The sequence below is a fragment of the Pongo pygmaeus genome, chromosome 18, assembly GCF_028885625.2.
Source record: "Pongo pygmaeus isolate AG05252 chromosome 18, NHGRI_mPonPyg2-v2.0_pri, whole genome shotgun sequence".
Classification (NCBI taxonomy): Eukaryota; Metazoa; Chordata; class Mammalia; order Primates; family Hominidae; genus Pongo; species Pongo pygmaeus.
In genome coordinates this window covers 42,058,539-42,083,916 of record NC_072391.2, presented here as the reverse complement: position 1 = coordinate 42,083,916, position 25,378 = coordinate 42,058,539, and positions in this window count along the sequence as shown.

The following is a 25,378-nucleotide window of genomic DNA, read 5'->3' as shown; positions in this document are numbered from 1 at the left end:
CTCCCAAACTTCCCTTCACAGATTCTACAAAAGAATTGTTGTCAACCTGCTGAATCAAAAGACAGGTTTAACTCTGTGAGATAAATCCACACATCACAAAGCAGTTTCACAGATAATTGCTTTGTAGCTTTTATCTGGGGATATTTGCTTTTTCGTCATAGGCCTCAATGGGCTCCCAAATATACTTTCACAGAATCTAACAAAACAGTGTTTACTAATTGCTGAATCAAAAGAAAGCTTTAACTCTGTGAGATGAATCCATACGTCACAAAGCAGTTTCACAGATAACTTCTTTCTAGTTTTTATCTGGGGATATTCAGTTTATCACCATAGGCCTCAATGCAGTCCAAAATGTCCTTTCGCAGATACTAAAAGAGGACTGTTTCCAATCTGCTGAATGAAAAGGAATGTTTAGTTCTGTAAGAAGAATCCACACATCGCAAAGCAGTTTCACAGAGAGCTTCTCTCTAGTTTTTATCTTTGGATATTTGCTTTTTCACCATATGCCACAAAGAGCTCCCAAATGTTTCCTCACATATTCTACAACAAGAGTGTTTTGAAACTACTTAACCAAAAGGAAGTTTTAACTCTCTGAGATGAATCCACACGTCACAAAGCAGATTAGCTGGTGGCTTCTTTCTAGTTTTTATCTAGGGATATTGGCTTTTTCACTATAGGCCTCAATGCACTCGCAAATGTCAATTTGCAGATTTTACAAAAAAAGTGTTTGCAATCTACTGAATCAACAGGAAAGCTTAACTCTGTGAGGTGAATCCACACATCACAAAGCAGTTTCACAGATAGCTTCTTTTTAGTTTTTATCTTGTGATATTGGCTTTTTCACCATAAGCCTCAATGAGCCCCCGAATGTCTCTTTGCAGATTCTACTCAAACAGAATTTAAAAACTGCTAAATCAGTAAAAAGGTTTATCTCTCTGAATTGAATCCATACATCACAAAGGAGTTTCACAGATATCTTCTTTCTAGTTTTTATCTGGGGATATTTTGTTTGTCACCATAGGCTTCAGTGAGCTCCCAAATACCCCTTTGCAGATTCTACAAAAACAGTGTTTCCAAGTTGCTGTATCAAAAGAAAGGTTTAACTCTGAGAGATGAACACACACATCACAAAGCAGTTTCACAGATAACTTCTTTCTACTTTTTATCTGGAGTTATTCTGTTTATCACCATAGCCCTCAATGTACTCCCTAATGTCCTTTTGCAGATACTAAAAAAGGACTCTTTCCAACCTGCTGAATGAAAAGAAAGGTTCAACTCTGTGAGAAGAATCCACACATCTCTAAACAGTTTCACAGCTAACTTCTTTCTAGTTTTTATTTGGGGATATTCTCTTTTTCACCTTAGGCCTCAACAAGCTGCCAAATGTCTTTTCATGGATTCTAGAAAAGCAATGTTTCCAAACCACTGATTCAGAAGAAAGATTTGCTTCTGTGAGATGAATCCACACATCATGGAATAGTTTCACAAATGGCTTCTTTCTACTTTTCATCTTCGGATATCCAGTTTGTCACCATAGGCATCAATGCACTACCAAATGTCCCTTCATGGATTCTACAAAAGGACTGATCCCAACCTGCTGAAGCAATAGAAATGTTTACCTCTGTGAAATGAATCCACACATCATGAAGCAGTTTGGGAGATTCTGCAAAAGGGCTATTTCCAACCTGCTAAATCAAAAGAAAGGTTTAAATCTTTGAGATGAATCCACACATCACAAAGCAGCTTCACAGATAACTTCTTTCTAGTTTTTATCTGGGGATATTCGGTTTGTCACCATAGCCCACAATGCACTCCCAAATGCTTCTTTGCAGATTCTACAAAAGGACTGTTTTTAACCTGCTGAATAAAAAGAAAGTATTAAGTCTGTGAGATTAATGCACACACCACAAAACAGTTTCTCAGATAGCATATTTCTAGTTTTTGTCTTCTTCAAATAGAGTATTTCCAAACTGCCGAATCAAAAGAAAGGTTTAACGCTATGAGATGCATCCACACATCACAAGGCAGTTTCACACAGATCTTCTTTCTAGTTTTTATCTGAGGATATTTTCTTTTTCACCATAGGCCTCAATGAGCTCCAAATTGTCCCTTCACAGATTCTATAACAACAGTGTTTCCAAACCAAGGAATCAAAAGAAAAATTTCTTTCTGTGAGATGAATCCACACACACAAAGCAGTGTCACAAACAGCTTCTTTCTAGTTTTTATCTGGGGATATTTGGTTTGTTACACCAGGCCTCAATGGCTCCTAAATGTCTCTTCTAAGATTTTACAAAAGGCCTGTTTCCAACCTGCTTAATCAAAACAAAGTTTTAACTCTGAGAAGAATTCACACATCAAAAAGCAGTTTCACAAAAAATTCTTTTTACTTTTTATCTGGGAATAATCACATTTTCAACATAGGCCTAAATGCATCTCAAAATATCCCTACAGAGATTCTTCAAAAAGAGTGTTTCCAAACTGCTGAATCAAAACAAAGGTTTAACAATCTGAGTCGAATCCACTCATCACAAAGTAGTTTCACAGTTAGCGTCATTCTAGTTTTTATCTGGGGATATGCAGTTTATCACCACAGGCCAGAATGTACTCCCAATTGTCCTTTCACAGATTTTGCAAAAGGACTGTTTCTATCATGCTGAATCAAAAGAAAGGCTTATTTCTGTGAGAAGAATGTACATATCACAAAGAAGTTTCACAGATAACTTCTTTCTAGTTTTTGTCTGGAGTTATTTGCTTTTTCACTAAAGGCTCCAAAATGTCCCTTCACAGTTTCTACAATAACAGTGTTTCCAAACTGCTGAATGAAAAGAGAAGTTTAACTTTGTGAGGTAAATCCACACATCACAAAGCAGTTTCACAGAGAGCATCTTTCTAGTTTTTATCTGGGGATATTCAACTTGTCACCAAAGACCACAATGCGCTCCAAAATGTCCCTTTGCAGATTCCTCAAAAGGACTGTCATAAACTGCTGAATCAAAAGAAAGGTTTAACTCTGTAAGTTGAATCCACACATCACAAAACAGTTTCATAGATAGCTTCTTTCTAGTTTTTATCTGGGAATATTCATTTTGTCACCATAGGCCTCAATGTGCTCCCAAATGTCCCTTCGCAGATCCTACAAAAGAACTGTTTCCAATCTGCTGAATCCAAGAAATGTTCAACTCTGTGAGGAGAATCCACACATCACAAAGCAGTTTCACAGATACCTTATTTCCAATTTTTATCTAGGGATATTTGCTTTTTCACCATATACATCAATGAGCTCCCAAAAGTCCCTTGGCAGATACTACATAAACAGAGTTTCCAAACTCATGAACAAAAGGTAATTTTAAACACTGTGAGATGAATCCAGGCATCACAAACTAGTTTCACAGATAGCTTCTTTCTAGTTTTTATCTGGGGATCTTCCCTTCTTCACCATAGGCATCAATGCACTCCCAATTGTCCCTTCACAAATTCTACAAAAGGACTGTTTCCAATCTGCTGACCCAAAAAAAAGGTTTAATTCTGTGATATGAATCCACACATCACAAAGCAGTTTCATAGAAAATTTCTTTCTAGTTTTTATCTAGGGATATTGGCCTTTTAACCTTTGGTCTCAATTCTCTCTCAAATGTCTATTCGTAGATTTCACAAAAACAGTGTTTCCAAACTGCTGAATCAAAAGAGAGTTTTACCTTGTGAGTTGAATCCACACAATGCAAAGCAGTTTCACAGATTGCTTCTTTCTTGTTTTTATCTGTGGTCATTCAGTTTCTCACCATAGGCCAAAATGTGCTCCCAAATGTCCCTTCGCAGATTCTACAAAAGACCTGTTCCCAACCTGCTGAATCAAAAGAAAGGCTTACTGATCTGAGAAGAACCCACACATCACAAAGCAGTTTCACAGATAATTTCTTTCTAAATTTTATCTGGGGATATTCGCTTTTTCACCATAGGCCTGAATGAGCTCCTAAGTGTCCCTTCACAGACTCTACAAAAAAAGTGTTCTCAAACTGATGAATCAAAACACAGGTTTAACTCTGTGAGATGAATCAAAACATCAAAAAGCAGTTTCACTGATAGCTTCTTGGTAGTTGTTACATGGCAACAATCACTTTTTTACCATGGGCCTCAATGAGCTCCCAAATGTTTTTTCTCATATTCTACAAAAACAGTGTTTCCAAACTGCTGAATCAAAAAAAAAAAAAAAAAGTTTAACCCTGTGAGATAAATCCACACATCCCAAAGAAGTTTCACAGATAGCTTCTTTCAAGTTTTTATCTGGGGATATTTGGTTTTTCAACATAGGTGTCAATGAGCTCCCAAATGTCCCTTCTCAGATTCAACCACAACAGTGTTTCAAAACTGCTGAATGAAAAAAGAGGCTTAACTCTGTGAGATGAATTCACACATCACAAAGCGGTTTAACAGACAGCTTCTTTCCAGTTTTATCTGGGGATGTTCTCTTCTACACCACAGGTCTGAATGCACTCTAAATGTCTCTTCCCAGAATCTACAAAAGGACTGTTTCTTTTTGCTGAATCAAAAGAAAGGTTTAACTCTGTGAGATGAATCCACACGTCACAAAGGTGTTTCACAGATAGCTTCTTTCTAGTTTTTATGTGGTGATATTTGCTTTTTTACAATAGGCCTCAATGCACTCCCAAATCTCCCTATGCAGATTCTTGAAAAGGACTGTTTCCAACCTACTGAATCAAAAGAAAAGTTTAACTCTGTGAGATAAATCCAGACATCATAAAGCAGTTTCACAGACAGCTTCTTTGTAGTTTTTATCTGGGGATATTTGGTTTGTCACCACAGACCTCAACACACTCCAAAATGTCCCTTTGTAGATTCCCCAATAACACTTTTTCCAAACTGTTGAATCAAAAGAAAGGTTTAACTCTCTGAGATAAATCCACACATCACAAAGCAGTTTCACAGATAACTTCTTTCTAGTTTTTATCTTGAGATATCCAGTTTGTCAGTATAGTCCTCAATGCTCTCCAAAATAACCCTTCACAGATTCCACAAAAGGACTGTTTCCAACATGCTGAATCAAAAGGAAGGTTTAACTCTCTGAGATGAATCTCATATAACAAGGCAGCTTAACAGAGAGCTTCTTCCTAGTTTTCATTTGGGGGTATTCATTTTTTCACCATAGGCCTCAATGAGTTCCAAAATGTCCCTCACAGAATCTACAGAACAGTGTTTACAACATGCTGAATAAAAAGAAAGGTTTAACTCTGTTAGATAAATCCACACATCACAAAGCAGTTTCACAGTTAGCTTCTTCCTGTTTTTTATCTGGGGATATTTGCTTTTTCACCACAGGCCTCTATTCTCTCTGAGATGACCTTTTGCACATTCTACAAAAATAGTGTTTCCAAACTGGTGATTCAAAATCGAGGTTAAAATGTGTGAGATAAATCCACACATCAAAAAGCAGTTTCACTGATAGCTTCTTTCTGTGTTTATCTGGGGATATTTGCCTTTTCACCACGGGCATCAATGAGTTTCCAAATGTCCCTTCACAGATACTACAAAACAGTGTTTCCAAACAGCTGAATCAAAAGAAAGATTTAACTCTGTGAGATGAATACAAACATCACAAAGTAGTTTCACATACAGCTTCTGTCTAGTTTTTAACTGTGAATATTACCTTCTTTACCACAGGCCTCATGAGCTCCCAAATGTCCCTTCACAGATTCTGCAAAAAAAAAGTGTTTCCAAAGTGCAGAACAGAAAGAAAAGTTTAAATCTGGGAGATGAATCCACACATCAGAAAGCAGTTTCACAGGTAGCTTCTTTTTAGCTTTTATCTGGGGACATTCGATTTTTTCACCATAGTCCTCAATGCACTCCCAAATATCCATTCACAGATTCAACAGAAAGTGTTTCCAACATGCCGAATCAAAAGAAACTTTTAACTCTTTGAGATGAATCCATACATCACAAAGCGGATTCACAGATGGCTTCATTCTGCTTTTTATTTGGGGATATTCACTTTTTCACCATTTTTCTCAGTGAGTTCCAAAATATCCATTCACAGATTCTACAAAAACAGTGTTTCCAAGCTGCTGAATATAACAAAAGGCTTAACTGTCTGAGATGAATCCACAACACAAAGCAGTTTAACCGATAGCTTCATTTTAGATTTTATCTGGGTTTATTCCCTTTTTAACAACAGGACAAAATTCACTCCCAGTGTCCTTTTGCAGATTTTACAAAAACAGTTTTTCCAAACTTCTGCATCAAAAGAAAGGTTTAATTCTAAGAGGTAAGTTGACACATCACAAAGCAGTTTAACAGACAGATTTTTTTATTTTTTATCTGGAGATATTCAGTATGTCACTTTTGGCCTCAAAGAGATTTCAAATGTCCCTCTGCAGACACTACAAAAACAGTGTTTCCAAACTGCTGAATCAAAACAAAGGTTTAACAATGTGAGATGAATCCACTCATCACAATGCAGCCTCACAGATATCTTCTTTCTAGTTTTTATCAGGGGATATTCCCTTTTTCATCATAAGTTTCAATGAGGTCCCAAATATCCATTCGCAGATTCTACAAAAATAGTTTTTCCAAGGTTCTGAACCAAAGGAAAGGCTTAACTGTCTGAGATGAATCCATACATCACAAAGCAGTTTTGCAGATAGCTTCTTTCTAGTTTTCATCTGGAGATGTTTGCATTTTCACCATAGGACTCAATTCCCTCTCAAATGTCCTTTCATAGATTATACAAAAACAGTGTTTCCAAACTGCTGAATCAAAACAAAGTTTTACCTCTGTGAGATGAATGTGCATGTAACAAAGCAGTTCACAGATAGCTTCTTTCTAGTTTTAATCTTGTGATTTTCTCTTTGTCACCACTGGCCTCAATGAGCTCCCAAATATCCCTTCATAAATTCTACAAAAAACAGTGTTTCCAAACTGCTGAATCAAAAGAAAGGATTAACTCTGCCAGATTAATCTACACAGCACAAAATACTTTTGCAAATATCTTCTTTCTAGTTTTTATTGGGTATATTCTCTTCATTACCATAGGCCTCAATGACCTCTGAAAAGTCCCTTTGAAGATTCAAAAGAAATAGTGTTTCCAACATGCTGAATCAAAAGAAAGGATTAACTCTGAGAGATAAATGTGCACATCACAAAGCAGTTTCACAGATAGCTTCTTTCTAGTTTTTATCGTTGGATATTTACCTTTTCCCCATAGGACTCAATGACTTCCCAAATGTCCCTTCACAGATTCTACAAAAACAGTTTTTCCAAACTGTTGAATCAAAAGAAAAATTTAAATCTGTGATATGAATGCACCCTTCACAAAGCAGTTTCACAGATAGCTTCCTTGTAGTTTTTATTTGAGGATATTTGCCCTTTCACCATAGGACTCAAAGTCTTCCCTAATGTCCCTTCAAAGGTTCTACAAAACAGTGGTACAAACTGCTGAATGAATAGAAATGTATCTCTCCGAGTTGAATGCAAATATCACAAAGCAGTTTCTCAGATAGATTCTTTCTGGTTTTTATACGGGGATATTTGCTTTTTTACCATAGGCCTCAACACACTCCCAAAAGTCCCTTTGATGCTGCTACAAAAACAGTGTTTCTGAACTGCTGAATCAAAAGAAATTTTTAAGTCTGTGAGATGAAGCCACACATCCCAAGGCAGATTAACAAAAAGCTTCTTTGTAGTTTTTATCTAGGGTTATTTGTTTTTCACTATATGCTTCAATGAGCTTCCAAATGTCCTTTTGCAGATTCCACAACAACATTGTTTCCAAACTGCTGAATCAAAAGAAAGGCTTAACTCTGTTAGATGAAACCACACAGCAACAACAGTTTCACAGACAACTTCTTTCTAGTTTTTATCTGAGGATATTCATTTTTTCATCATGTGCTTCAAGTGCTCCCAAATGTCTCTATGCAGATTCTACAAAAAAAGTGTTTCCAAACTGCAGAATCAAAAGAATAGTTCAATTCTGTCATTTCAATGCACACATCACAAAACAGTTGCTCAGATAGCTTCTTTCTAGTTTTTCTGTGGGGATATTTTCTTTTTCACTATATCCGTCATTGCGCTCCGAAATGTCCTTTCATAGATTCTACAAAAACTGTTTCCAAACTGCTGATTGAAAATCAAGGTTTAACCCTGTCAGATTAATGCACACATCATGAAGCAGTTTCTCAGATAGCTTCTTTCCAGTTTTTATCTCAGAATATACACTTCTCTACCAGGGCCTCAATTAGCTCTGAAATGTTCCTTTGCAGATTCTATTAAAACAGTGTTTCCAAACTGCTGAATGAAAAGAAAGGTTTAACTCTGTGAGATGAATCCACACATCACAAAAAAGTTTAACAAATAGCTCTTTTTTTTTAGTTTCTTTCTGGGGATATTCGCTTTTTCACCACAGGTCTCAAAGCACTCCCAAATATCCCTTCGCAGATTCTAAAAAAACAGTGTTTCCAAACTGCTGAACCCAAAGAATGGTTTATCTCTGTGAGATGCTTCCACACGTCACAAAGCAGTTTAGCAAATAGCTTATTTCTAGGGTTTATCTGGGTATATTTGCCTCTTTACCATAGGCCTCAATGCCCTACCAAATGTCCTTTCGCATATTCTACAGAAACAGTGTTTCCAAACTGCTAATACAAAAGAAAGGTTTAACTCTCTTAGATGAATCCAGACATCAAAAAGCAGGTTCACAGGAGGCTGCTTTCTAGTTTTTATCTCAAGATATTCGCTTTTTCACCGTAGGCATCAATGTGCTCCGAAAAGTCCTCTTGCGGATTGTACAGAAACAGTGTTTCAAAACTGCTGAATTGAAACAAGTCTTTAACTCTGTGAGTTGAATCTACACATCACAAAGCAGTTTCACGTGCAGCTTCTTTCAAGTTTTATCTTGGAATATTTTCTTTTTCATTGTAGGCCTCAATGTGTTCCCAAGTGTCCCTTCGCAGATTCTACAAAAACAGTGTTTCCAAACTGCTGAATGAAAAAGAAGTCTTAACTCGGTCACATGAATCCAAACATGACAAAGCAGTTTCACAGATAGCTTCTTTCTAGTTTTTATATGAGGATAGTCGCTCTTTCATGGCTGGCTTCAATGCACTCCCAAATATCCCTTTGCAGATTTTACAGAAACAGTGTTTACAACATGCTGAATCCAAAGAAAAGATTAACTCTGGAAGATAAATCCACACATCACAAATAACTTTTGCATATAGCTTCTGTCTAGTTTTTATCAGTGAATATTTGCTTTTCCAACATTGGTCTCAATGAGCTCCCAAGTGTCCTTTGGCAGATTCTACAAAAACGTGGTTTCCAAACTACTGAATCAACAGATGGGTTTAAATCTTTGAGCTGAATCCACACATCACAAATCAATTTCAAAGATAACTTCTTTCCAGTTTTCCTCTGGGGATATACGTTTTTTCACCATAGGTCTAAAAGTGCTCCCAAATGTCCCTTCACAGATTCTACAAAAACAGTGTTTCCAAAATGCTGAATCAAAAGAAAGGTTACCTCTGTGAGTTGAATGCACACATCACAAAGCAGTTTCTCAGATAGCTTCTTTCTAACTTTTATCTGGGGATATTCACTTTTTCACCATAGGCCTCAATGTGCTCCCGAATGTTCTTTCACAGAAACTACAAAAACCGTGTTTCCAAACTGCTGAATGAGAAGAAAGGTTTAATTCTGTGAGACGATTCCACACATCCCAAAGCAGTTTCACAGATAACATCTTTCTAGTTTTTATCTGGGGATATCTTTTTTATCACCAAAGGCCTCAATGAACTCCAAAATGTCCACTCACAGATTCTACAAAAACAATATGTCCAAACTGCTGAATCAAAAGGATGGTTTAACTCTGTTAGATGAATGCACATATCAAAAAGCATTATCTCAGATATCTTCCCTTCAGTTTATATCTGAATATATTTGCTTTTTCACCAAAGACCTCAATGCACTCCCAAATGTCCTTTCACAGGTCCTACAAAAACAGTATTTCCAAACAACTGAATCAAAAGCAAGGTTTAACTTTCTTAGATGGATGCACACATCACAGAGTAGTTTCTCAGATATATTCTTTCTAGTTTGTATCTGGGGATATTCTCCTATTCACCACAGGTCTCAATCAGTTCCAAATGTTCCTTCAGAGATTCTACAAAAACAGTGTTTCCAACATGCTGAATCAAAAGAAGGATTTAACTCTGTGAGATGAATCCACACATCAAAAAACAGTATCTCAGATAGCTTCTTTGAGGTTTATATCCAAACATATTTCCTTTTTCAACAAAGGCCTCAATGCACTCCCAAAGTCCTTTCACAGGTTCTACAAAAACAGTGTTTCCAAACTCCTCAATCAAAAGAAATGTTTAACTCTGTGAGTTGAATGCACACTTCACAAAGCAGGTCATCAGACAGCTTCATTCTGGTTCTAATCTGGGAATATTCGCTTTTTCATCAAGGAACTCAAGGAGCTCTCAAATGACCCTTTGCAGATTCTACAAAAACAGTGTTTCCAAACTGATGAATCAAAACTAAAATTTAAATCTGTGAGATGAATCCACACATCACAAAGCAGTTTCACCGATAGCTTCTTCCCAGTTTTTATATAAAGATATTGAATTTTTCACCATAGACCTCAATGCACTCCCAAATATCCTTTCACAGACTCTGCAAAAAAAGTTTTTCCAAACTGATGAATGAAAAGAAGGATTTACCTCTTTGAGGTGAATCCACACATCATGAATCAGTTCCTCAGGTAGATTCTTTCAAGTTTCTTATAGGGATATTCCCTTTTTCACCATAGGCCTCAATGCAGTCCCAAATGTCCATTCCCAGGTACTACAAAAGCAGTGTTTCCAAAATGCTGAATCAAAAGACAAGATTAACTCTGTGAGGTGAATGCATACATCACAAAGTGGTTTCTCGGATACTTTCATACCAGTTTTTATTTTGGGATATTCACTTTTTTACCATTGTTCTCAATGAGCTCCCAAAAGTCCATTCACAGATTTTACAAAAATGGTGTTTCCAAACTGCTGAATTAAAGTAATTGTTTAACTCTGTGAGATGAATGCACACATCATAAATAAGTTTCTCAGAAAGCTTCTTTAAACTTTTAATCTGAAGATGTTTTCTTTTTCACCATAGACCTCATTATGATTCCAAATGCCATTTCACAGATTCTAAAAAAGAGTGTTTTCAAACTGTTGAATCAAAAGAAAGGTTTAACTCTGTGATATGAATGCACACTTCACACAACAATTTTCTCAGAAAGATTCTTTCTAAACAATGTTTCCAAATTGCTGACACAAAAGAAAAGTTTATAGTTGTGAGATGAATGAACACATCAAAGAGCAGATTCTCACATAGCTTCCAACGAGTTTTTATCTTCGGACATTCAGTTTTTCACAATTGGCCTCAATGAGCTCTGAAATGCCCACTCACAAAATGTACAAAAACAGTGTTTCCAAACTCCTGAATCAAAAGAAATGTTTAACTCTGTGACATGTATGCACACATCATAAAGCAGTTTCTCAGAGAGCTTCTTTCTAGTTTTTATCTGAAGATATTTTATTTTTCTCCAAAGGCACCAATGTGCTCTGAAATGTCCTTTCACAGATTCTACAAAAACAGTGTTTCCAAACTCCTAAATCAAAAGAAATATTTAACTCTGTACGTTGAATGCACACTTCACAAAGTATTTCATCAGATAGATTCTTTCTAGTTTTAATCTGGGAATATTCACTTTTTCATCATGGGACTCAAGGAGCTCTCAAATGTCCCTTTGCAGATTCTGCAAAAACAGTGTTTCCAAGCTGATTAATCAAAATAAAAATTTAAACCTGTGAGATGAATCCACACATTGCAAAGATATTTCACCAATAGCTTCTTTCCAGTTTTTATATAAAAATATTTGCTTTTTCACCATAGATTTCAATGCACTCCTAAATGTCTTTTCACAGGCTCTACAAAAAAAGTTTTCCTAACTGTTGAATCAAAAGAAGGTTTTACTTGTTTGAGATGAATCCACACATCACAAATCAGTTCCTCAGATAGATTATTTCAAGTTTCTTATAGGGATATTCCCTTTTTCACCATAGGGCTCAATGCCGTCCAAAATACCCATTCTCAGATTCTACAAAAACAGTGTTTCCAAACTGCTGAATCAAAAGAAAGGTTTAACTCTGTGAGATGAATACACACGTCACAAAGAGGTTCTTCAGAAATCTTCCTTGTAGTTTTTATCTAAAGATATTTTCTTTTTCACTGCAGGTCTCAATACGATCCAAAATTCCTGTCACACATTGTAGAAAAACAGTGCTTACAAACAGCTGAATCAAAAGAATGCTTTAATTCTGTGAGATGAATGTGCACATCACAAAGAAGTTTCTCAGAAAGCTTCTTTTTAGTTTTTATCTGAAAATAATTTATTTTTCACCATAGGCCAAAAGCACTCCCAAGTGACTTTTGCATATACTACAAAAACAATGTTTCCAAACTGCTGAATCAAAAGAAAGGATTAACTTTGTGAGATGAATGCACACATCACACAGTGGTTTCTCAGATACCTTCCTACCCATTTTTATTTTGGCATATTTGCTTTTTCACCATTGACCTCAATGAGCTCCAAATGTTGATTCACAGATTTTACAAAAACAGTGTTTACAAACTGCTGAATTAAAATAATGGTTTAACTCTGTGATATGAATGCACACATCATAAGTCAGTTTCTCAGAAAGCTTCTTTAAACTTTTAATCTGAAGATATTTTCTTTTTCACCATAGACCTCATTATGATCCCAAATGTCATTTTGCAGATTCCAAAAACACGTTTCCAGACTGCTGAATCAAAAGAAAGGTTTAACTCTGCGAGACAAATGTAAATTTCACAAAACAATTTCTCAGAAAAATTCTTTCTAAACAGTGTTTCCAAACTGCTAAAACAAAAGAAAAGTTTCTCTGTGAGATGAATGAACACATCACAGAGCAGTTTCTCAGATAGCTTCCCTAGAATTTTTATCTTGGGACATTCACTTTTTCATAATTGGTCTCAATTAACTCCAAAATGTCCACTCGCAGAATGTACAAAAACAGTGTTTCCAAACTCCTGAATTAAAAGAAATGTTTAACTCTGTGACATGAATGCACACATCATAAAGCAGTTTCTCAGAAAGCTTCTTTCTAGTTCTTATCTGAGGATATTTTATTTTTCTCCAAAGGCATCAATGCATTCCCAAATGTGCTTTCACAGTTTCTACAAAAGCAGTGTTTCCAAACTGCTTAATCAAAATAAAGGTTTACATATGTGAGATGAATGCAAACATCACAAAGCTGTATCTCTGATAGCTTTCTACTAGTTTTTATCCTGGGATATTCACTTTTTCAACATTGGACTCAGTGAGGTCCCAAATGTCCACTCACAGAATGGACAGACACAGTGTTTCCAAACTGCTCAATCAAAAGAAATGCTTAACTCTGTGAGATGAATAAAGACTTCACAAAATAGTTACTCAGAGAATTCTTCCTAATTTTTTATGGTCTCCCAAGCATCCCTTGATAAATTCTACAAAAACAATGTTTCCAAACAGCTGATTCAAAGAAACGTTTATCTTTGTGAGATTAATGCACACATCTCAAAGCAGTTTCTCAGAATCCTTTCTGGTTTTTATCTGAAGTTATCTTCTTTTTCACCATAGGCTTCAACACGCTCCAAAATATCCCTTGGCACATTCTACAAAAACAGTTTTTTCAAACAGCTGAATAAAAAGAAAGGTTTAACTTTGCAAGATGAATGCACACATCACAAACCGGTTTCTCACATAGTTTCATTCTATTTTTAATCCTGGGATATTTGCTTTTGCCCACTGGCCTCAGTGAGCTCCCAAATGTCCATTCTCAGAATGGACAAATACAGTGTTTCCAAACTGCTGAATAAAAAGAAATGTTTAACTCTGTGAGATGAATGCACACAACACAAAGCAGTTTCTCAGAAAGCCTCTTTCAATTTTTCATCTGAACATATTTTCTTTTTCACCATAGGCCTCAATGCACTCCCAAATATGCCTCTTGCAGATACTACAAAAACAGTGTTTCCAAACTGCTGAATAAAAAGAAATATGTAACTCTGTGTGATGAAGGCACACATCATAAAGTGGTTTCTCAGATAGTTTCCTTCTAGTTTAAATCATGGGATTTTCGCTTTTTTGCCCCTGCCCTGAATGAGCTCCCAAATATTCCTTTGGAGATTCTACACAAACAGTGTTGCCAAACTGCTGAATGAACAGAATGTTTTAACTCTGTGAGATGAATTCACACATCACAAAGCAGTTTCTCATACAGCTTCCTTCTAGTTTTTATCCTGGGATATTTGCTTTTTTGTTTTCGGCCTCAGTGAGCTCCCAAATGTCCATTCACAGAATGGACAAAAACAGTGTTTCCAAACTGCTGAATAAGAAGAAAGGTATAACTCTGTGAGATGAATGCACAATCACAAAGAAGTTTCTCAGAAAGCTTCTTTCTAGTTTTTATCTGAAGATATTATCTTTTTCACCATAAGCCTCAATGCGCTCCCAAATATCCCTTCACAGATTTTACAAAAACAGTGTTTCCAAACTGCTGAATAAAAAGAAAGTTTTAAGTATGTGAGTTAAATGCACACATCACCAAGAAGTTTCTCAGAAAACTTCTTTCTACTTTTTATCAGAAGATATTTTCCTTTTTACCACAGGCCTCAATGCACTCCCAAATATCCCTTTGCAGATCCTTCAAAAACAGTGTTTCCAAACTTCTGAATGAAAATAAAGGTTTAAACCTAGGGGATGAATGCACACATCACAAATCTGTTTCTCAAATTTCTTCCTTCTAGTTTTTATCCTGGGATAATTGCTTTTTCACCTTTGGTTTCAATGATCTCCCTGAGCTCGTTGAGACATTTGGGAGCTCACTGAATCTTTCTGAGAAACTGCTTTGTGATGCATGCATTAATCTGTCAGAGTTAAAGCTCTCTTTTGATTCAGCAATTTGGAAACACTCTTTTTGTCTATTCTGCTAATGGACATTTTGGACCTCATTGAGGCCAATGGCAAAAAAGTGAATATCCCAGCATACAAACAAGAAGGAGACTATCTGACAAACTGCTTTGTGATGTGTGCATTCATTTAGCAGAGTTAAATGTTTCTTTTGATTCAGCAGTTTTTAAACACTGTTTTTTTATGTTCTGTGAATGGACATTTGGGATCACTTTGAGGCCTATGGTGAAAAAGAAAATATCTTCAGATAAAAACTAGAAAGAATCTTTCTGAGAAACTACTTTGTGATGTTTGCATTCATTGCATGGAGTTAAACCTTTCTTTTGATTCAGCAGATTGGAAACACTCTTTTTGTTCATTCTGCGAATCAACATTTAGGAGCTCATTGAGGCCAATGGCAAAAAAGGGAATATGCCTGGATAAAAACTAGAAGGAAGCTATCTGAGATACTGCTTTGTGATGTGTGCATTCATCTCCCAGAGTTAAACCTTTCTTTTGATTAGGCAGTTTGGTAACACTGTTTTGGTACATTCTATGAGTGGACAGTTGGGAGCACATTGTTGCCAATGGTGAAAAAGAAAATGTCTTCAAATTAAAACAAGAAAGAAGCTTTCTGAGAACATGCTTTAAATTTTCCATTCATCTCATAGGGATAAAACTTTCTTTTGATTCAGCATTTTGGAAACCTTGTTTTTGTCCATTTTGCAAGTGCACATTTTGGAGCTCATTGAGACCAATGGCATAAAAGTGAATATCGAGGTAAAAACTAGAAGGAATGTATCTGAGAAGCAGCTTTGTGATGTGCATGTTCATCTCCCAGAGTTACACCTTTCTTTTTCTTTCAGCAGTTTGGAAACACTGTTTTTGTATATTCTTGAAATGGACAATTGGAAGTGCAATGAGGCTGAGGTGAAAAGTAAAATACCTTCTGATAAAAAGTATAAAGAAAATTTCTGAGAAACTTCTTTGTGATGGGTGAATTAATCTTGCAGAGGTAAAACTTTTTTTTTAATTCACTAGTTTGGAAACACTGTTTTTGAAGAATCTATGAACGGATATATGGGAGCACATTGAGGCCTATGGTGAAAAAGAAAATATTTTCAGATAAAAACGAGAAAGAAGCTTTCTGAGAGACACCTTTGTGATATGTGCATTCATACCACAAAGTTAAATCTTTCTTTTCTTTCAGCAGTTTGGAATCCCTGCTTTTGTAGAATCTGCAAAGGGATATTTGGAAGTGCATTGAGGCCTATGGCAAAAAAAGGGAATACCCAGGGATATAAACTGGAAGGAAGCTATCTGAGAAACTGCTTTGTGATGTGTGCATTCATTGCACAGACTTAAACCTTTCCTTCAATTCAGCCATTTGGAAACTCTGTTTTTGTAGAATCTGTGAAGGGATATTTGGGAAAGCTTTGAGGCCTATGGTGAAAAAGAGAACATCTTTAGCTAAAAACTAGAAAGAAGCTTTCTGAGAAACCACATTGTGATGTGCACATTCATCTCAGAGGTTTAATCCTTTATTTTGATTCATCAGTTTGGAGACATTGTTTTTGTCCATTCTATGAAAGGACATTTGGGGCCTCATTGAGGCCAGTGGTGAAAAAGTGAATATCCAGGACAAAAACTAGAAAGAATCTATCTGACAAACTGCATTACTATGTGTGCATTAATCACAGAGTCAAACCTTTCCTTTGATTAGGCCATTTGGAAACACAGTTTTGTACATTCTGCGAATGGATATTTGGGAGTGCATTAAGGCCAATGGCAAAAAAGGGAATATACCAGGATAAAAACTAGAAGGAAGCTATCTGAGAAACTGCTTTGTGATGTGTGCATTCAAGTCACTGAATTAAACATTTGTTTTCATTCAGCAGTTTGGAAACACTGTTTTTGTATAATTGGTGAAGGGATATTTGGGAGTGTATTGTGGCCTGTGGTGAAAAAGAAAATATCTTCAGATAAAAATTAGAAAGAAGCTTTCTGAGAAACTGGTTTGGGATGTGTGCATACATCTCACAGAGTTAAACCTTTCTTTTGGTTCATCAGTTTGGAAACATTATTTTTGTCCATTCTGCACATGGACATTTTGGAGCTACTTGAGGCAAATGGCAAAAAAGCAGATATCCCCGGATAAAAAGTAGAAGGAAGCTATCTGAGAAACCACTTTGTGATGTGTGCACTCATCTCACAGAGTTAAACTTTCTTTTTATTCAGCAGTTTGGAAACACTGGTTTTATAGAATTTGCAAAGGGATATTTGGGAGGGCATTGAGGCCTGCGGTGAATAAGAAAATATCTTCAGATAAAAACTAGAAAGAAACTTTCTGAGAAACAGCTTTGTGATGTGTGCATTCATCTCAGAGAATTAAATATTTCTTTTGATTCAGCAGTTTGGAGACAATGTTTTTTCCATTCTGCAAATGGACATTTGGGACCTCACTGAGGCCAATGACAAAAAAGTGAATATCCCAGGATAAAAACTAGAAGGAAGTTATCTGAGAAACTTCTTTATGATGTATGCCTCTAACTCTCCGAGTTCTTTCTTTTCAATCAGCACTTTGGAAACACTGTTTTTATCCATTCTGCAAATGGACATTTGGGAGCTCATTGAAGCCAACGGTGAAAAATCGAATGTCCCAGGATAAAAACTAGATGGAAGAAATCTGAGAAACAGCTTTGTGATGTGTCCATTCATCTAGCAGAGTTAAACTTTTCTTTTCATTCGGCAATTTGGAAACACTGCTTTTGTCCATTCTATGAGAGGACATTTTGGAATTCATTGAGGAAATGGCAAAGAAACAAATGTCCCAGGATTAAAACTAAGAGGAAGCTATCTATGAAACCGCTTTATGATGTGTGCATTTATCTCATAGAGTTAAACATTTCTTTCCATTTAGTAGTTTGGAAACACTGTTTTTGTCCATTCTGTGAATGGACGTTTGGGAAATCATTTAGGCCAATCGCAAAAAATCGAATGTCCCAGGATAAAAACTAAGATGAAGCTATCTGAGAAACCACTTTGTGTTGTGTGCCTTCATCTCACAGAGTTAAATGTTTCTTTTCATTCAGAAGATTGGAAACACTGTTTTTGTCCATTCTGCAAATGGACTTTTGGCAGCTCATTGAGGCCAATTACAAAACGGCAAATATCCCATGATAAAAACTACATGAAACTATTTGAGACATGGCTTTGTGATGTGTGCATTGATCTCACAGTATTAAACCTTTCTTTTGATTCAGCAGTTTGGGAACACTGTTTTTTATTTAGAATCTCTGAAGGGTTATTTGGGAGTGCATTGAAGCCTATGGTGAAAAAGAAAATATCTTCAGATAAAGACTAAATGAAGTTTTCTGAGAAACTGATTTCTGATGTGTGCATTCATTCCACAGAGTTAAACCCATCTTTTGATATAGCAGTTTTCAAAACCTGTTTTTGTCCATTCTGCGAATAGACATTTGAAAACTCATTGAGGCCAATGGAGAAAAAGTGAATATCCCTGAATAAAAACTAGAAGGAAGCTATCTGAGAAACTGCTTTGTGATTTGTGCATTCACCTCACAGAGCTAAACCTGTCTTTTCATTCAGGAGTTTGGAAACACTGTTTTTGTCCATTCTGCCAATGGATATTTGACAGCTCATTGAGGCTAATAGTGAAAAAGCATATATCCCAGGAGAAAAACTAAAAGGAAGATACCTGAGAAAATACTTTTTGATGTGTGCATTCTTCTCACAGAGGTATACGTTTCTATTCATTCAGCAGTTTAGAAACACGGTTTTGTTCGTTCTGAGAATGGATATTTGGGAGCTCATTCAGGACAATGGTGAAAAAGCAAATATCCCAGGATAAAAATTATAAAAACGCTACCTGAGGAATAGTTTTTGATGTGTGTATTCATCTCACAGAGGCAAACCTTTCTCTTCATTCAGCAGTTTGGAAAGTCTGTTTTTGTAGAATTTGTGAAGAGATATTTGGGAGCACATTAGAAAATTTTATCTGAAGGAAATTCCTTCAGATGAAAACTAGTAAGAATCTTTCTGACAAACTGATTTGTGGTGTGTGCATTCATCTCAAGAGTCAAAACTTTCTTTTGATTCAGCAGTTTGGAAACAGTGTTTTTGTTGATTCTGCTAATGGACATTTAGGAGCTCATTGAAGAAAATGGTGAAAAATCGAATGTCCAGCATAAAAACTAAGATTAAGCTCTCTGATAAACCACTTTCTAATATGTGCATTCATCTTGAAGTGTTAAATCTTTCTTTCCATTCAGCAGTTTCAAAACACTGTTTTTGAAGTATCTGGGAAGGCATATTTGGGAGCACTTTGAGTATTAGTGTGAAAAAGAAAATATCTTCAGATGAAAACTGGAAGGAAGCTTTCTGAGAAACCACTTTGTTATACGTGCTTACATCTCACAGAGTTAAAGCTTTCATTTGATTCAGCAGTTTGTCAACATTGCTTTTGTCCATTCTATGAATGAACATTTTGGAGCTTTTTTTAGCCAATTGTGAAAAATCGAGTGTGCCAGGATATAAACTAAGAGGAAGCTATCTGAGAAACTGCTTTGTAATGTGTGCATTCATCTCACAGTGTTAAACCTTAGTTTTCACCCAGCAGTTCAGAAACACTATTTTTTTACATTCTGTGAATTGACATTTGGGAGCTCATTGAGGCCAATGGTGAAAAAGCCAATATCCAACGTTGAAAACTAGGAGGAATCCATCTGAGAAACCACTTTGTAATGTGTGCATTCAGCCCAAGGAGTTAATTGTTTATTTACATTCAGTAGTTTGGAAACAATATTTTTGTAAAATCTGTGAATGGATATTTGGTAACTCATTGAGGCCTACGGTGAAAAAGAAAATATCTTCAGATAAAAACTAGAAAAGAAGCTTCCTGAGTAACTGCTATGTGATATGTGCATTCATCTCACAGAGTTAAAACATTCTTTTGATTCAGCAGTTTCAAAACGCTGTTCTTGTCCATTCTGCAAATGGACATTTTGGAAGCTCGTTGAGGCCAATGGTGAAAAAGCGACTATCCCAGGATAAAAACTAAGAGGAAGCTATCTGAGAAACTGCTTTGTGATTGTGCATTCATGTCACACAGTTAAATCTTTCTTTTCATTCAGCAGTTTGGAGCCACTGTTTTTTAGAATCTGTGAAGGGATATTTGGAAGTGCATTGAGTTTTGTGGTGAAAAAGAAAATATCTTCAGATAAAAACAAGAAAGAAGCTTTGTGACAAACTGCTTTGTGATGTGTGCACCATCTCACAGAGTTAAACCATTCTTTTGATTCAGCAGTTTGAAAACACTGTTTTTGTCCATTGTGCGAATGGGCATTTGGGAGTTCATTGAGGCAAATGGTGAAAAATCGAATGTCCCAGGATAAAAACTAAGGGGAATTTATCTGAGAAACTGCTTTGTGATATGTGCATTCATCTCACAAAGTGAAAACATTTTTTTCCTTCAGCAGTTTGGAAACACGGTTTTTGTAGAATCCACGAAGTGATATTTAGGAATGCCTTGAGGCCTATGGTGAAAAAGAAATTATCTTCAGAAAAATACTAGAAAGAAGCTTTCTGAGAAACTACTATGTGATGTGTGCATTCATTTCACAGAGTTAAATCTTTCTTTTCATTCAGCAGTTAGGAAACCGTGTTTTTGTCCATTCTGCAAATGGACATTTTGGAGCACATTGAGGCCAGTTGCAAAAAATTGAATGTCGTAGGATAAAAACTAAGAGGAAGCTATCTGAGAAACTAGTATGTGATGTGTGCATTGATAACGCAGACTTAAACTTTTCTTTTCATTCAGCAGTTTGGAAACACTGTTTTTGTCCATTCTGCAAATGGACATTTGGGAACTCATTGAGGACATTGACGGAAAATCGAAGATCTGATGATAAAAACTAAGAAGAAGCTATCTGAGAAACCACTTTGTGATGTGTGCATTCATCTCACGGAGTTAAACTTTTCTTTTCATTCAGCAGTTTGGAAACACTGTTTTTGTACTTTCTGTGTATGGACATTTGGGAGCTGATTGAGGCCAGTGGCAAAAAAGGAAATATCCCATGAAAAAAACTAGAAGGAAAGTATTTGAGGACCCTCTATGTGATATGTGCACTCATCTTGCAGAATTGAACCTGTCTTTTGATTCAGCGTTTTGGAAATACTGCTTTTGTCCACTCTGCAAATGGACATTTGAGAGCCAATTGAGGACAATGTCTAAAAATCGAATGTCCCAGGATAAAAACTAGAAGAAAGCTATCTGAGAAACTGCTTTGTGTTGTGTGCATTCATCTCACTGAGTTACACCTTTCTTTTCATTCAGCAGTTTGCAAACACTGATTTTGTTCATTCCATGAATGGACATTTGAAAGTTCTTTGAGGCCAATCTTGAAAAGGGGAATGTACCAATACCAAAACTAGATGGATGCTCTCTGAGTAACTGCTTTGTGATGTGTGCTTTCATCCCTCAGAATGAAAACTTTCTTTTCATTCAGCAGGTTGAAAACACTTTTTTTGTAGAATCTGAGAAAGGATATTTGGGATTGCATTGAGGCCTAGGGAGAAAAAGAAAATAACTTCGGATGAAATCTACAAAGAATCTTTCCGAGAAACTGGTTTGTGGTGTGTGCATTCATCTCAAGAATTAAAACTTTCTTTTCATTCAGCAGTTTGGAAAAACTGTTTTTGTCCAGTCTGCAAATAGAATTTTGGGAACGCATTGAGGCCAATGGGGAAAAGTGAATATAAAATGATGAAAACTAGAAGGAATCTATCTGAGAAACTGCTTTGTGATGTGTGCATTCATCTCACAGAGTTAAACCATTCTTTTCATTCAGTAGTTTGGAAACACTGTTTATGTAGAATCTTTGAATGGACATATGGGAACTCATCGAGGCCAACAGAGAAAAAGTGACTATCCCAAGATAAAATTAGAAGGAAGCTATCTGACAAATGGCTTTGTTATGTGTGCATTCATCTCACAGAGTTAAACCATTCTTTTCCTTCAGCAGTTCAGAAACACTTTTTTTTGTAGAATCTGTGAAGGTATATTTGGGAGCACATTGAGGCTTATGGTGAAAAAGAAAATATCTTCAGATAAAAACTGGAAGGAAGCCTACTGAAAAACTGCTTTGTGATGTGTGCATTCATCTCACAGAATTAAACCATTCTTTTCATTCAGTAGTTTGGAAACACTGTTTATGTAGGATCTTTGAATGGACATATGGGAACTCATCGAGGCCAAAGGAGAAAAAGTGAATATCCCATGAGAAAATTAGAAGGAAGCTATCTGACAAACGGCTTTGTTATGTGTGCATTCATCTCACAGAGTTAAACCATTCTTTTCCTTCAGCAGTTCAGAAACACTTTTTTTTGTAGAATCTGTGAAGGTATATTTGGGAGCACATTGAGGCTTATGGTGAAAAAGAAAATATCTTCAGATAAAAACTGGAAGGAAGCCTACTGAAAAACTGCTTTGTGATGTGTGCCTTCATCTCACAGAGTTAAACCGTTCTTTTCATTCAGCAGTTTGGAAACACTATTTGTGTAGAAACTTTGAATGGACATATGGGAACTCATTGAGGCCAACAGAGAAAAAGTGAATGTCCCATGAGAACATTAGAAGGAAGCTATCTGACAAACGGCTTTGTTATGTGTGCATTCATCTCACAGAGTTAAACCGTTCTTTTCCTTCAGCAGTTCAGAAGCATTTTTTTTGTAGAATCTGTGAAGGTATATTTGGGAGCACATTGAGGCTTGTGGTGTAAAAGAAAATATCTTCAGATAAAAACTGCAAGGAAGCCTACTGAAAAACTGCTTTGTTATGTGTGCCTTCATCTCACAGAAGTAAACCTTTCTTTGGGTTCAGCAGTTTGGAAACACTGTTTTTGTCCATTCTGTGAATGGACATTTGGGAGCTCATTGAGGCCAATGGCAAAAAAGCAAATATCCCAGGATAAAAACTAGAAGGAAGCTATTTCAGAAACAGATTTTTGGTGTGTGAGTTCCTCTCACATAGTTAAAATTTTTTTTACATTCATCAGTTTGGAAACACTGTTTTTGTCCATTCAGTGAAGGGACATTTAGTAGCTCACTGAGTCCAATGATGAAAGAGTGAATATCGCATGATAAAATCTACAGGGAAGCAATCTGAGAAACTGCTGTGCGTTGTGAGCATTTATCTCACAGAGATAAAAGTTTCTTTTGATTCAGTGGTTTGAAAACACTGTTTTTGTAGAAACTTTGAAAAGATATTTGGGAGGGCATTGAGGACTATGTTAAAAAAGAAACACCCTCACTTAAAAAATAGAAAGAAGCTTTCTGAGAAACTTCTTTGTGATGTGTGCATTCATCACACAGATTTCAACCTTTGCTTTGATTTGGCAGCTAGGGAACACTGTTTGTTCCATTTTGCAAATGGACATTCAGGAGCTCATTGAGGCCAATGGTGAAAATGAATATCGAAGCATAAAAACTAGATGGAAGCTATCTGAGAGACCTCTTTCTGATGTGTGCATTCATCTCACAGAGATAAACCTTTCTTTTCATTCAGCAGTTTGGAACCACTGTTTTTGACCATTCTGTGAATGGACATTTGAAAGCTTATTGAGGTCACAGATGAAAAAGCAAATATCCCTGGATAAAAACTAGAAGAAAGCTGAAAAACTGCTTTGTGATGTTTGCATTCATCTCCCAGAGTTAAACCTTTCTTTTCATTCAGCAGTTTTGAAACACTCTTTTCGTCCACTCTGTGAATGGACATTTGTGATCTCGTTGAGGCCAATGGTGATAAAGTGAATATCCCAGGATAAAAACTAGAAGGAATCTATCTGAGAAACAACTTTGTGATGTGTGCTTTCATCTTGAAGAGTTAATACTTTCTTTTCATTCATCAGTTTGGAAACACTGTTTTTGTAGAATCTGTGAAGGGATATTTGGGAGTGCATTGAGGCTTATCATGAAAAAGAAAATATCTCCAGATAAAAACTAGAAAGAAGCGTTCTGAGAAACTTCCTTGTGAGATGTCCAGTCATCTAACAGTGTTAAACCACTCTTTTGATTCAGCCGTTTAGAAGCACTCTTTTTCTTAATTCTGTGAATGGACATTTGGGAACTCTTTGAAGCCAATGGTGAAAAAGTGACTATCCCAGTATAAAAACTAGAAGGAAGCTACCTGAGAAACCACTTTGAGATGTGTGCATTCATCTCACAGAGTTAAATTTTGTTTTGATTCAGCAGTTTGGAAACATTGTTTTTGTCCATTCTGTGAATGGACATTTTGGAGCTCTCTGAGGCCAATGGTGAAAAAGTGAGTATCCCAGGAGAAAAACTAGAAGGAAGCTATGAGAGAAACTGCTTTGAGATGTGTGCATTCATCTCGCAGAGTTAAACCTTTCTTTTGATTCTGGAGTTTGGAAACACAGTTTTTGTCCATTCTGCGAAGAGATATTTGGGAGGTCATTGAGGTCAATGGTGAAAAAGAGAATATCCAACTAAAAAATTAGAAAGAAGCTGTCTGAGAAACTGTTTGGTGATGTGTGCATTCACCTCACAGAGTTAAGCTTTTCTTTTGATTCAACAGTTTTGAAGCACTGTTTTTGTCCATTCTGTGAGTGAATATTTGGGAGCTCATTGAAGCCAAAGGCAAAAAAGTGAATGTCCCTGAATAAAATCTAGAAGGAAGCTGTCTGAAAAACAGCTTTGTGATGTTTGCATTCATCTCACAAATGTAAACCTTTGCTTTGATTCAGTATTTTTGAAACACTGTTTTTGTCTTTTCTGTGAATGGACATTTGGGAGATTATTAAGGCCAATGGCAAAAAAGCGAATATCCCAGTGTATAAACTAGAAGGAAGCTGTCTGAGAAACTGCTTTCTGATGTGTACATGCATCCTGCCAAGTTAAACCTTTCTTTGATTCAACAGTTAGGAAAAATTGCTTTTATCCTTTCTGTGAATGGACATTTGTGTGCTCATTGAGGCCAAAGGTGACAAAGCTAATATCCCAGGATACATCTAGAAGGAAGCTAGCTGAGAAACCGCTTTATGATGTGTGCATGCATCTCACATAGTTCAATGTTGCATTTCATTCAGCAGTTTGGAAACACTGTTTTTGTAGAATATGCAAAGGGATATTTTGGAGTGCTTTGAGATCTATGGTGAAAAAGAATATATGTTCACAAAAAACAAGGAAGAATATTTCTGAGAAATTGCTTTGTAATTTGTGCTTTCAACTCCTAGAGCTAAACCTTTCTTTTGATTCAACAGTTTGGAAACACTGTTATTGTCAATTCACTGAATGGATATTTCAGAGTGCGCGGAA